This window comes from Grampus griseus, assembly GCF_964374135.1.
Source record: "Grampus griseus genome assembly, chromosome: 7".
Classification (NCBI taxonomy): domain Eukaryota; kingdom Metazoa; phylum Chordata; class Mammalia; order Artiodactyla; family Delphinidae; genus Grampus; species Grampus griseus.
In genome coordinates, this window is record NC_139001.1 from 42,015,733 (window position 1) to 42,027,732 (window position 12,000).

General features: G+C 34.5%; 1 protein-coding gene across 1 annotated transcript in view; it reads left to right on the forward strand.

The window, feature by feature from the left end:
* TMEFF2 (transmembrane protein with EGF like and two follistatin like domains 2) overlaps positions 1-12,000 on the forward strand; it is a gene marked incomplete at its 5' end in the record, with an annotated part of 248,196 nt that overhangs the window by 16,206 nt on the left and 219,990 nt on the right. The window lies entirely within an intron of this gene.

Genomic DNA, 12,000 nt, shown 5'->3' on the forward strand with positions numbered 1-12,000 from the left:
TAGAAACAGCTAAATATAATTTCAACAATAATAATGAAAATAGAATGAGTAAAACATAAACATTCTCTCAAGGCCTTGTATAAAATGATTAAATGTATGTTTCAAGTAAATTCTAGTTTTTAAATGAAGAATTTGATAAAAGATGAGGAAAAGAAGACCTTGGAGTCAGGAAAGTCAGATCTCTACTGCTCACCTTATCTGGTTTGGGCAACACTTTAAAAATTTATTAAGTCACCCTATATAATGAATGAAAGGCTTAACTAGTTCAAATAAGCAACACCCAGAGAATAAAATTAGAGCAGCATATTGGAGCACAATTTTTTTTCATAAAGATTAAAACTGAATAGGAGTCAAGATTCAGTACCATGAGAGTATGAATTTATTTCCATGTTATTAGGCATATGACATTAGGCTGTCATTTAATGTTAAGACAGTCTTTTACTATTTCTAATAAATTTTTTTTCACTAGCTGATTAATATAGTATTCCTAAAAAAACTTCCCTAGAAGTTTTGAAAAGAAGAGCTCTAGGAAAATTAAATTTTAAAGAGAAAAAGAAAGGAAAAAAGATAGTTCCTTGAGTAGATATTTCACTATTGGAATATTAAGAAATTAATCAATTTTTTTAAATGTTGATTTTAGAGGGAAGCAGTTCTATGCAAAATTCTATATATTTCCCAGCTGTTTAGTTTTATGTGTAGACTACTTAATTTGGCAGGTACTGTGTTGTTTCAACTGTTCCACTGTTCACACAGTGTCTCGTTAATTTTTTAGCATCTTTAAAAACAAAACAGAGTGTCTTCGTTGCTCCTTTTGTTAAAGCATCATGGTATATGTTTTTCTGAGTCTTCTCCTCATATCATACATCATTTCTTAATTTTCTTAATAATAAGGTGTAGTGGATTTTCAGACCCTAGTTTCCAGTTTTTTGTTCACTGTAATTAGCACAGGCAATTGACAGTGAAGTCAACCTCACTCTTCCTTGTTGCATTTTATATTGAAATCTTAGGTTCATTATTTTATCTTGTGATCTGAATAAGGAGATTTTTTAGGAAATCATTTTAATTTCATGAATATGACATTTATAACTTAAATTTCATATATTAGTTAGAAACTACTTTCATTTTTCTTTCTCCTTTTTTATTTTTACTCTTCCTTTCAATTATAGCTTTTTATAGTAACTTGGAGAAAAACAAAAAAAACAAAGCAACTTCTTAAGAGATAATTGCTTTGAGAAGAAACAAAAGCATATAACCCTTGCTCTGAGAAGAAAAAAAGCATATAACCAATTTAATTCTGAGTTGTATTCTTTTTAAAGAGTTGTTGTTCTGGAAGTTGTGGTAAACGAGTATTTACTCCTAACTGCATAATCCTTTTTCATTTTTAGTCAGAGATACAACAGTGTTTTTGTTTTGTTTTTACTGAATTAATTTTTTCTAGTCTATGTGTTACTTTGCTCTGAAATACTAATGGTTTTAATTTTCTGTAACTTTTTTACTCTAATAAAAAATGACAAAAACCTTAATAACTAGAACCCAAAAACATAGAGTGACCTGCACAATTCCATTTCACATATCCTTTGGATTGTACATCAAGTACGTTTGACTTGCTACCTCTGCTATACAGAGGATGGACTTGCTCTGTATTCTGACCGAGTTCCTATTACCAAAATATCAGAGGAGCCAGAATCAGTTTCCTTTGAATTAACAGAAGTGATTGAATTACCTGTGATTGTTTGGTTAATCCAACAATTCTAGCTAGTGATCGTTCTAACTGGTCTCTGTAGGATATATTCTCAATAACGTGTATTTGGTTAATAATTGGGGCATCTTTGCAAGCACTTTGGATGGTTAATCGTTATTTTTCTAATTTCTTTTAACAAAAGTTAATATAATTCCCAAATGGAGTGCACTGATCTGAATAATGAAGTGAACAATTTTATTTGGAAAACACTTATATGTATGACTATCATAAATGATATCATTAAACCTCCAAATTCAAAATCACTTTAAAAACACATCAATTTTTACTTTTTAGATTGTCCTATATTCTTAAACGAATAAACATTACATTAGCATTGAAGATTAGACCTGATTATTTTAAAAATAATTTAAATTTAGCTTATTTGCACAAGGGCATATCTGTCATTTACTGCACTTGAGGGAACATTTTTACTACAATATAAAAGGGATCTAAATGTTTCATAAAATTTACGTTAACTTGTTTGTATACATTTTATAGAGGGTTTAAAAATCTTTAACCATCGATTTGTTTATTCAGATGAAACAATTCAAAGGGCTTATTACTTTACTTAGTAAAACATGTTTACCGTGTCTTCAACATGGTCTGCAAAATGTGCATTCATTCATCAAGGTAATTTGTAGAGTAATAAGAAACAAATACTGCATACAAATCTTAAAGGTTGGCTTTTCCCATTTCAGTGACTGTATCCTCTTCTTTTAGTGTTTAAGAAAACTCATTAATACAAAGAATACTTTTGCTTTATTAGTTTTGAACATAAGACCAGCTATTTATGGAATTCTTTGTTTTTAAACAAAAATGTTTAGTTGGAAAGGCATCTACATCAAAAAATCTTTTGGATAGCCTCATACTCGAAAAATCAATTCAGGATAAATTATAACTAATTATATATGCATCCGATAGGAAGGTAATATGTGGTCATATGTGGACCAAATTCCAAAGAATTTCAGAAAGTAGTAGAAAGAAAGGGGTTGGTGTTTCAAGGACTTATATGTGTGGAGATTGAATGCTGTAAATAAGAAAACAGGTGTGTGTTAAACATCTTCTCCACCCACAGACTTCCTTAAGCAACAAACACTGCAGTAAGAAAGAAGTATTAAAGGAGCCTCCTTTCAAAATCTAAGGGTGTGTGGGTGATCAAGGGATAGTTTTTAACACCTGCTTTTCTTTCATAGTCTTTCAGTCATATTATAAAGATAAGACCATTAATATTTTCCGTTACTCTTAACAATTATTTCTGGAATAACTAGACTTTTGATAGACCCCTAAAAACAAAAAATAAGTCCAGTAAAATAACAACTATATTTTAACTATTAAAATAATTATAAATATATTATCCTGCTAGAAGTCTGGAAGAATTCACAATTAAATTTTAGTAACATCTTATGGGAAGTTGTATGATAATGTCTGTATAAATAAAATGTCTCTAAGAGATACAGCATAGATACAGTGGGTATATTTTTAATTCATGAGGTAAAATGAAGCACTGGGCCTTCTTATACAATTATATAGTTTTAAGAGAATTCTTTAATAATTAATCTCTTAACTAAGAGATTAATGTCAGATATGTACAGCAACAAATCAAATTAAATTTACATTCATTATTTGTATAAAGTCTGATTTTTATTTTAATAATCCAGATAATTGTTATTACGATGACTTTAACGCACAGAATCGGTTATAGTATGTTTCTATTTAATGCAAAATTGTCCTGTGCAAATTATCTTTGTATAATATTACTTGGATGTACATAATTAAGACATTTATTTCATATATACTTTGGATAGAACAAGAAATACTTACATTGCAACAAACTGTCAACCCTAGGCTGTTTCTGATAGGTAGATTGCTAAAAACTAGAAAACAGTATTGTAACAAGTTTGAGAACTTAAATTATTTTTTTAAAATTCTTTCTAATTTTCTAATGTGCATTGTTTCTAATGTGGATTTGATGCTATTCAGAAATTAAGTCAAATTGAACAAGCCTCCTATAACCTGAGGACCATGGTAAGGTTTCTGGAGCTGTAAAGCTGAATATGACACAGTTCTTTACATTCAAGGAGATTTACATGTAAATTCTTTTCTTATCACACAATGGGAAAATTATGATTCTAATTATCAAAAGAGAAATAATCCCCTGTAGAAATAAATTGTTAAGTATACTATAAATAACAAGGAATTGAATATTCATTCCATAAAATATTCTTATATCAGGCTAAGTAATGTTTTCTTCCGTGTTGCTATACCCATTCCCTTTCCTGACCTCGATCCGTACCTTCTCCACCTTACTGTCATGGTCAAGTTCTGGCAAGCACAATGTGCCTCACCATGTATTTTCTCCATTGGGTACACATTACAGCCAAAGTCTGACAGGCGTCAGTTGTAAGCAACTTCATCTGAAATACTGATTCAACTAAAAAATTCTACCACGTATGAAAGGTTTGAGATTTTTTCAGGGCAATACATACGGGGAGGAAGCAGAAACTATCCTTGCGTTTGCTGTCCTACACCTTAGACCTGCTCTTCTGCCTGGAGATGAGTTTATAGATACCTGAACCACAATTGAAATTTATCTCAGGTTTTCATGGAGTAGAATCCATTTTGCTTTCTCTATACCTCAAAGAGAAACAATATTGTGATGTAGTAATGAAATAGAGGTAGGATGAATGAAGATAATGGAAAATGAAATTGGAAAAATATAAAGGTAGGATGAATGAAGATAATAAAACATGAAATTGGAAAAATATAAAAGAAGGAGGGAAACAAAGTGAGAATGATGGAAACTGAAAAGGGAGGAGAAGAAGCCTTTGTTACCAACATGGCTGTACTTTGTCTTCACACATAACTACCATCTTAAAAGTAACATTTTTTTCCCAGTAGAATGGTAATAATTGATTGAATTTCCAGGGAAGATTGCTTGGGAATGTGAAATGGATACCACAAACAATTTTTTCTGAATCACCCATTTGGGTTTTTAAAGATCATATCTAGGAAAATAAATGTAATCATTGTGTGCAGTGTGGTAGACATGGCTTTGGGTTAAGAATCAGGTAATTTGTATTCTAGATTTTTAATTGGCTTGAAGGATGCCTATTTGATTTTACTCTCAAGCTCCTTAGAGATTCATTTACTTTATTGGTAAAGGAGAATAATATCTGCTTATAGTAAAGATGGTTATAATAAACTAAAACTTATAATAAACAAAGAACTTTGGAATCTAAAAAATGAAATTAAAAGAATTTGTTACCTTTGCTCTTTTTTCCCATTTACTCTAAGAATATAATTTCTCTGAAGGGTTTAATTAGAAATTTGGATCTTTAAATTAGTGATTTTTAAGTCCATGGTCTAAAGTACTGATACTGAGATAATAAGAACTCTACAAATCCAACCACAGTATTTAGAGGAGATAGCTAGCTCTGCACCTTGAAGGGGACTGAAATCATAGTGTTGATATGAAAGGAACTGCAGTTCTATAAGATAAATAAGAAATAAGGGTTAACGTTTTAAAATTCAAAACAGTAAATAATTCTTAAAACTACAATGGCAGGCATATTGCTTCCATAGAAATCTAAAAAAGAAGAAATGGGAGGGATTCACAATTTGAGGGATTCAGTATACTTACAAGGAAGACTTTTCATCAGGATGCTAAGCATTGCAGAGCTCTTCTAAGGGAATTTGAACTTTTTAGAAAGATTCTTTTAAAATATGGAAAGATTTTATTATCGTTCTGCTTGATGTCAGAGCATGAATTAGATAAATCCATAAGGATGCCTAACTCAGGTATAATTGTTTGTAAAATGCTCTATGGTTTATAAAAAGCACTATCATAACATTAACTTATTTAATCACAACAGCAATCTTTGGATGTGTGGATGATAATCAGAAAAAAAATAGCATTTTACCCACAATGCCAACAACAGTACATATGTTAACTAAGCCAGTCCTTGAATTTTAAGAAGGAAGGAGACTATAGTCTACAAGATTACCCTACCTCTTGCAGTAGCTGTTTGCAATGTCTATATCAGACAGATCCCATAGTCTGTGGTTTATATACATCATAAATCCTATCAACAATCATATGAGATTCATTATGCCATCTTCTTACCCCCTTCCCACTCTCATTTTTATTTCTGAAACCATCTATTCTATTCAGTGTACTACTCAAACCCCTGTGCGTTTTTGTGGTGATCTGTTATCTAAGTTAATCATACTCATCAGTCTATAATAGTTTGTCATCAATTCTCTTCTATTAATTTTCCCCTTCATCTCCCTTCCCTAATCCCATTTCTTTTCTTTGATAAGTATTCACTGTAAGTTATTTCATATACTTAATTTTTTTTAAAGCTTAGTTAGCATACATTACTTCACATAGTTACATTGTTTTTCTTCTTGTGTTGATAACTTTTTCTTTTTTTAAATTTATTTATTTAATTTATTTTATTTTTGGCTGCATTGGGTCTTTGTTGCTGCACGCAGGCTTTCTCTAGTTGCGGTGACTGGGGACTACTACTCTTCATTGCGGTACGTGGGCTTCTCATTGCAGTGGCTTCTCTTGTTGCAGAGCACAGGCTCTAGGCGTGCAGGCTTCAGTAGTTGTGGCACATAGGCTCAGTAGTTGTGGCTCGCAGGCTCTAGAGCACAGGCTCAGTAGTTGTGGCGCACGGGCTTAGTTGCTCCACGGCACGTGGGATCTTCCCGGACCAGGGCTCGAACCCGTGTCCCCTGCATTGGCAGCTGGATTCTTAACCACTGTGCCACCAGGGAAGCCCGGGTATTTCATATACTTTAACTTCTTGGAGAAATATGATTGTGTAAGTAGCAGCAGGAACTGGTAGTTAAAAACACAGGCTTTGGAAGTAGACTCTGCGTTTCGTCCCAGCTCCACCACTTACTAGCTATGTAACCATGGATGTTACTTACACAATCTGTTTTGGTTTCTTCATCTGTGATCCTTGCAGTGTTTCCCAGGAAGTAAACTCTGAGGTTGAGATTTGTACATTCGAAGTTCACCGAGTAGTGTTCTCAGGATCAGCATCTGTGGGAGGGAAGAATGTAGGATTGGGCAGATAGAGTAGGACTGGTGCAGTTTTAAAAAGCCACAGGAGGGCCCATAAGGAGCCCTTGATATGGGATGGCCCCTGTAAAGTATGTTTAATCAGGATGATGGGGCTGGGCCTTCCCACCCCACCATTGATCACCACTGATGTGGGTGACCTCAAAAAGAGAGCGTTACGTCTGGCCAGGTGGCTCTCTTCAGCTACAGACTAGACTTGGAGAGGGACTCTGCTGTGAGCTGTCTGTGTACAATATTCCCAGAAGCTGAGAAGGGGGAAATGTGCACATTGCACCATGGCATCCTCTACAATCTGTAAAATTTAAAACAAGGAACAAAACAGACAAAATTCCTGCCCTTGTAGAGTTTATTTCTTGTGAAAAGAGCCAAATAGTAAACAAGAAAAAATATAGATTGTTAGATGCTGAGTGCCATGTAAGTGGGGAAAAGTGGGAAGATGGAGGGTTGCTAATATATTGGGGATGATCAGGAAGGCCTGGACAAAGATGAGGAGGAAATGAAGGAACAAGGCTTGCAAATAAGCGAGGGAAGGGTCTTCCAGGAGAACTGCCATGCAAAAGCTCTGAAGCAGGTGCATAACTGGGGTGTTCCAAGAAGATCACGGATGTTAGTTGGACTGAAGTGAGTGAGAGGGTGCTTGGAGATGAGGAAGAGACATGGGGGTGGCCCTGCAGACACTCCTATGGGGTTGGGCTCTTCCTGTGAGTGAGCTGGGAGCCATTGAATGTCTGGAGCATAGAGAATGTTGTGATCTGACTGGTGATTTTATAAGATCTGGGTTGAGAGCGCACTGTGTTGAAGGAAGTGGGGAAGACTTCCTTCAATTAATTAAAAGAAAAAAGATAACTTTTTTTTGTCTGGTTTTCATTGCTGTTCAGGAGTCTGTGGTGTATTGTCCAGAGTATCCCTTGTCTATCTCCGATGTACCAGTCTGCTACCCATCTGACCACTGTCTATGGTCCTTTACAAATAGATAGCTTAGGTTGTGCAGTAGTCGAATACATTTTTTTCTCTTAAGGTATTTTTGTATTTAGGGTTTTATTTAAGATGTCCTTCTCTTGTTTTGGTATTTGTAAGCAAGCAGAACATTTCAAGTATTACTGGACAGTATTTAATACATAGGAATGTCTCTGCATGCTGCAGTGCATGCCAAATTGCATTTGACTTTTGTTTCAAATTTGGATTTGAAAACATAGCTTTTTGTTTTACTGTACTGGATGTACAACACATACTGTAGCATATGATTTTCAATGTGTACTTAACAAAGAGCAATTTCATTTTCTCTGGTAAATTACATACTTGTTATAGCTTTGGGATTTAAAAAAAAATCCAGGAATAAATGGAAAACTATACCTTTAAATAATGTCGGCATTCTGGCTCAATGAGTCAAACCAGAAGAATTATTCCAGTGACTTTCAGTTAGTAAACTGGTTCTGAAGATATTTTAGTTTTGCATTCTTTTCTGATCTCTCTCTGAGAAGAATAAAAGGAGAACTAATTGGATTTTAAATAAAGCTGGACCGATGCTTCCAAGAACTTGTTTAGAGATGGATCATTAAAATTGGATCTATTCCTAATTAAATATTTATTTAATATAAAAAAATAAATAAATATATTTCTTACAAACTTAACCTTCTCCCCCATTTTCTTGCATTTTCCAGCTGCTTTTCTAACCCCTTAATTCCATAGTTTGGCTGATTGGATGGCTATTCTGACATTACGTTCTGATGGTAAAGGCCACAAACAGAAAAATCAGTATTAGTGGGATCAGTTAAAGAGGGAAACCATTTCTAGTATGGCCTCTACACAAAACTCAGGTACTCTGCACATATTTGATCCTGGTTAAATTGAGAAATTTTGCATCATCTTGGAAGCATTGAATTAGGGTGAGAGTCATTTTGGACACACTGACCATCCTCTCCAGAGACTGTAGCACTAACAGAAAACCATGACCTTTGGCAAGCAGAATTTCTGACACATTGATTTAAGTGGTAGTAGTGGAAACTTGGTGAAGAGACACATTGAGCCGTATAGTATCATCTTTCCTGAAAACTTCAAGCTTTCTGATGCAGTTTGAGATCTAATCCTTAAGGGTTGGAGAGTTTACAATGTTGAAGATTTTATTCAGTTACTCAAAAGACAACAATAATAGTAGCTTGAATGTGCTTATCTTTGAAAGTAAGTGTTATTTTTAAATATAATTAAAGAGAAATAGCTCACAGTTTAGAGAAAAAATGGAATTAGTAGTAGAGTTATTATACTGTCTCTTAAATAGTGGGATGATATTAAACGGTTATATTCTGGAAGCTCATGTTCTCACTGCTCTTGAGGTCCATACTGCCCAACCACGTTCAGGCATGGATTCAGGAAACACCCTTGACCTTTCATGGAGAGAGAGCTTCCTCACACCAAACTCTGCTTTGAAATAGAATGTGGCAGAGTTATAAAGCCAGTCCAACCCTATAAATCAGCGAACTGTGCGAATTTTCTATTGTGAATAGTTCTCAGATCGCTATGTCCAGACCCTTCACCAATCCCCTATTTCCGTCTCTAGTCATCTCTTATCTGTAACATTAAAAAAAGCTTCCTAACACATCTCCCTTCTTCCAGTTTTGTGTCCTAAAAGTTTTCTTACTTGCACAGTCAGAATGATTTATAGAAAATACTTATCTGAGCATATCATTCCCCTGCTTACAACCCAACAATGGGTGTCCATCATCCTTAGAATAAAAGTCAGTCTTCACAGTAGGAGGTACAAAGACCTCCAGAACTGATCCAGTACCTGCCTCTCCATCCTCATCATTAATCTTCTTCATCTCAGAGTTGACAACTCCAGTATACCTTTTCACTGAGAGTAGTTCATTGGGATACAACGTCAATAGATTTCATGCCTCTTTGCTTTGCTAATGCTCTTCCCTCTTCCTGAAACCCATCCCATGCTTTTGCCTAAATATTATTCATCTTCCAAGACTAAATCAGGGATAATATAATCCAGCAAGATTTCCTTCAATCTGCTTATTGGACTAAATACAATTCTACTTTGTATCACCAATCTGATTCATTGAAATAGCCTGCTTGTATATGTGCCTAGGGCCAATTATTAATACTCCTAAATGCAGACCACAAGGCCACGTACTTAGTAGGATCTCATTAAATATTTGCTCTGCTGAACTAAAACCAACCAAAACAAAGTGTACTTAAATTTTGAAATGTTTCTCTTCACATTTCTGTACTACAGTTTAAATTATTTGAAATTCTGAAGTAAAAGTTAAACGTGAAGAGTTTCGTGTGCTAAAATAACTGTAGAATTATTTTAACTTAATAGAAAAGGACTAGAAAAAACAAAACAAAAAGTAAGAGAATGATCCATTCCACCAATAATAAGGCAAGAAGATGATATTCACAAGCCTAAAACAACTTCAGAAATAAGCACCCGCTTATCAGGACCTAAAGAAAATCAAGGGAATCCAAGAGGAGCCTAGCAAAAATATAGGCTGCAAGTTTAAGCTAAAAGGCTTTGCATTTCCTTTGGGTTTTCTATCAGTACATGGCATCTGATACTAGTAATATCAATTTGTTCATTTGTGTTTGTGATTTACCTCATTCTCCTAAAAGTAGTGTGCAGAGAAAAAAGAAAGTTATTTTAAGATTCTAGTTAGTTCGTAGGTAATTGAGGTAATTTTACCCTATGTGAATGCTTTATCCCACATCCAAATTACTTATTAAAATACCAAATGACTTTGGCCAGAAAATAGAATTGTCTGGAAGTCCATTTGGTACCTTCATTTAATTTGACATTGAACCAAACAAAAAAAAAAAAAAGCCTGTCTTTTCTGAGTTTTCAAGGAATTATAATGATTACCCCGCATAAAATGTACTTATGTACTTTAACCATAGAATAATATTACTTGGAAAATAAAACACTGGGTATTAGTTCTTTAGAAGTAGAAAATTTCTTAATTTAACGAAATACGAAAGTAGAACCCTGTGAGCTTCAGCTTTCAGCTTATGAAATATGCAACAGTATGTGGAGGGGGAAAAGGGGAGTCTCTCTATGATGCCATGGAGATTCTGGAGGAAATGATTTTAAAGTAAGTCACTGCGCTGTCATCAGACTGAAAGTAAAGATGCAACCAGCAGAATTTCATAGAACTGTGCCTGGCATGTAGTAGGTGCTTGATAAATATTTGTGAAATTAATACATGGTTGAATGAACTGGCAGAACAATGTCAGCTCCTACAATAGCAATTAATTGATGCATGTGTGAACAAGGAGGCCACTCTCCCATCTCCCGGCCCTCGACTCACTTATAGTAACCATCAGAAATACCATGAGATGTCATTCCTCAAGAAATCCACAGAGTGATTCTATTTCTTCCACTAACTCTGAGTCACAGCTCTTCCCCACATCCCCATGCTCTTTTTTATCCCATCTATTTCCCCCATGAATGAAACTGGAACAATATGGTAATGTTGTGCTCAGATATAAAAGAAGATATTTATAGGTGATAAAAAGGAGAGTTTGGAGAAACAAGATAAGAGAGCAATCTGGTAAGAGAGAAAAGGACGTTTCAATGTAAAATGTCAGAAAAAGAGAGAAAGCGGTGATTTTCAACATTTTGTGGAAAGAGATTTTTTTAGTGTCCGTGTAAGGAACAAAAATGTGGAATATTAAATAGCTTCAGACTTGGGTAGGCTGTGCTAATGTTTTTTTATATGCTCCAACTCAACATTTCTTTCCATATTAACACAGCAAATATTTACTCATTTAGTGTATTTCTCCCTCAATAGTTTCTATACCCCAACACATACATGTTTGAGAAGAAAATCAAGAAAAAGTTGTTCCAGGCATAGAGTTTCTTCCTAAATTTACTCCGCACAGATTTTTCTCACCTATGTACCATTAAGGCTGCCAGAGGATATTTCATTAGGAAAAATAGATTTTGCTCTTGCCAGACAAGACAAAGGCTGAAATCAATGCTTCATACTGCTAAGTAGGAGATCTGACAACTTTCCCTTACTTTTGAAATGTGTTCGGTAGAACTTGAATGCCTCAGGATGCTATTATACCAGAGGGTATCCAGTTAAGTGAGATGGAGAAACGGAGCATATTTTGACCCATTCTGAAGAATCACAGATAGGGCGACTAACTTGCTCCAATTTGCCCA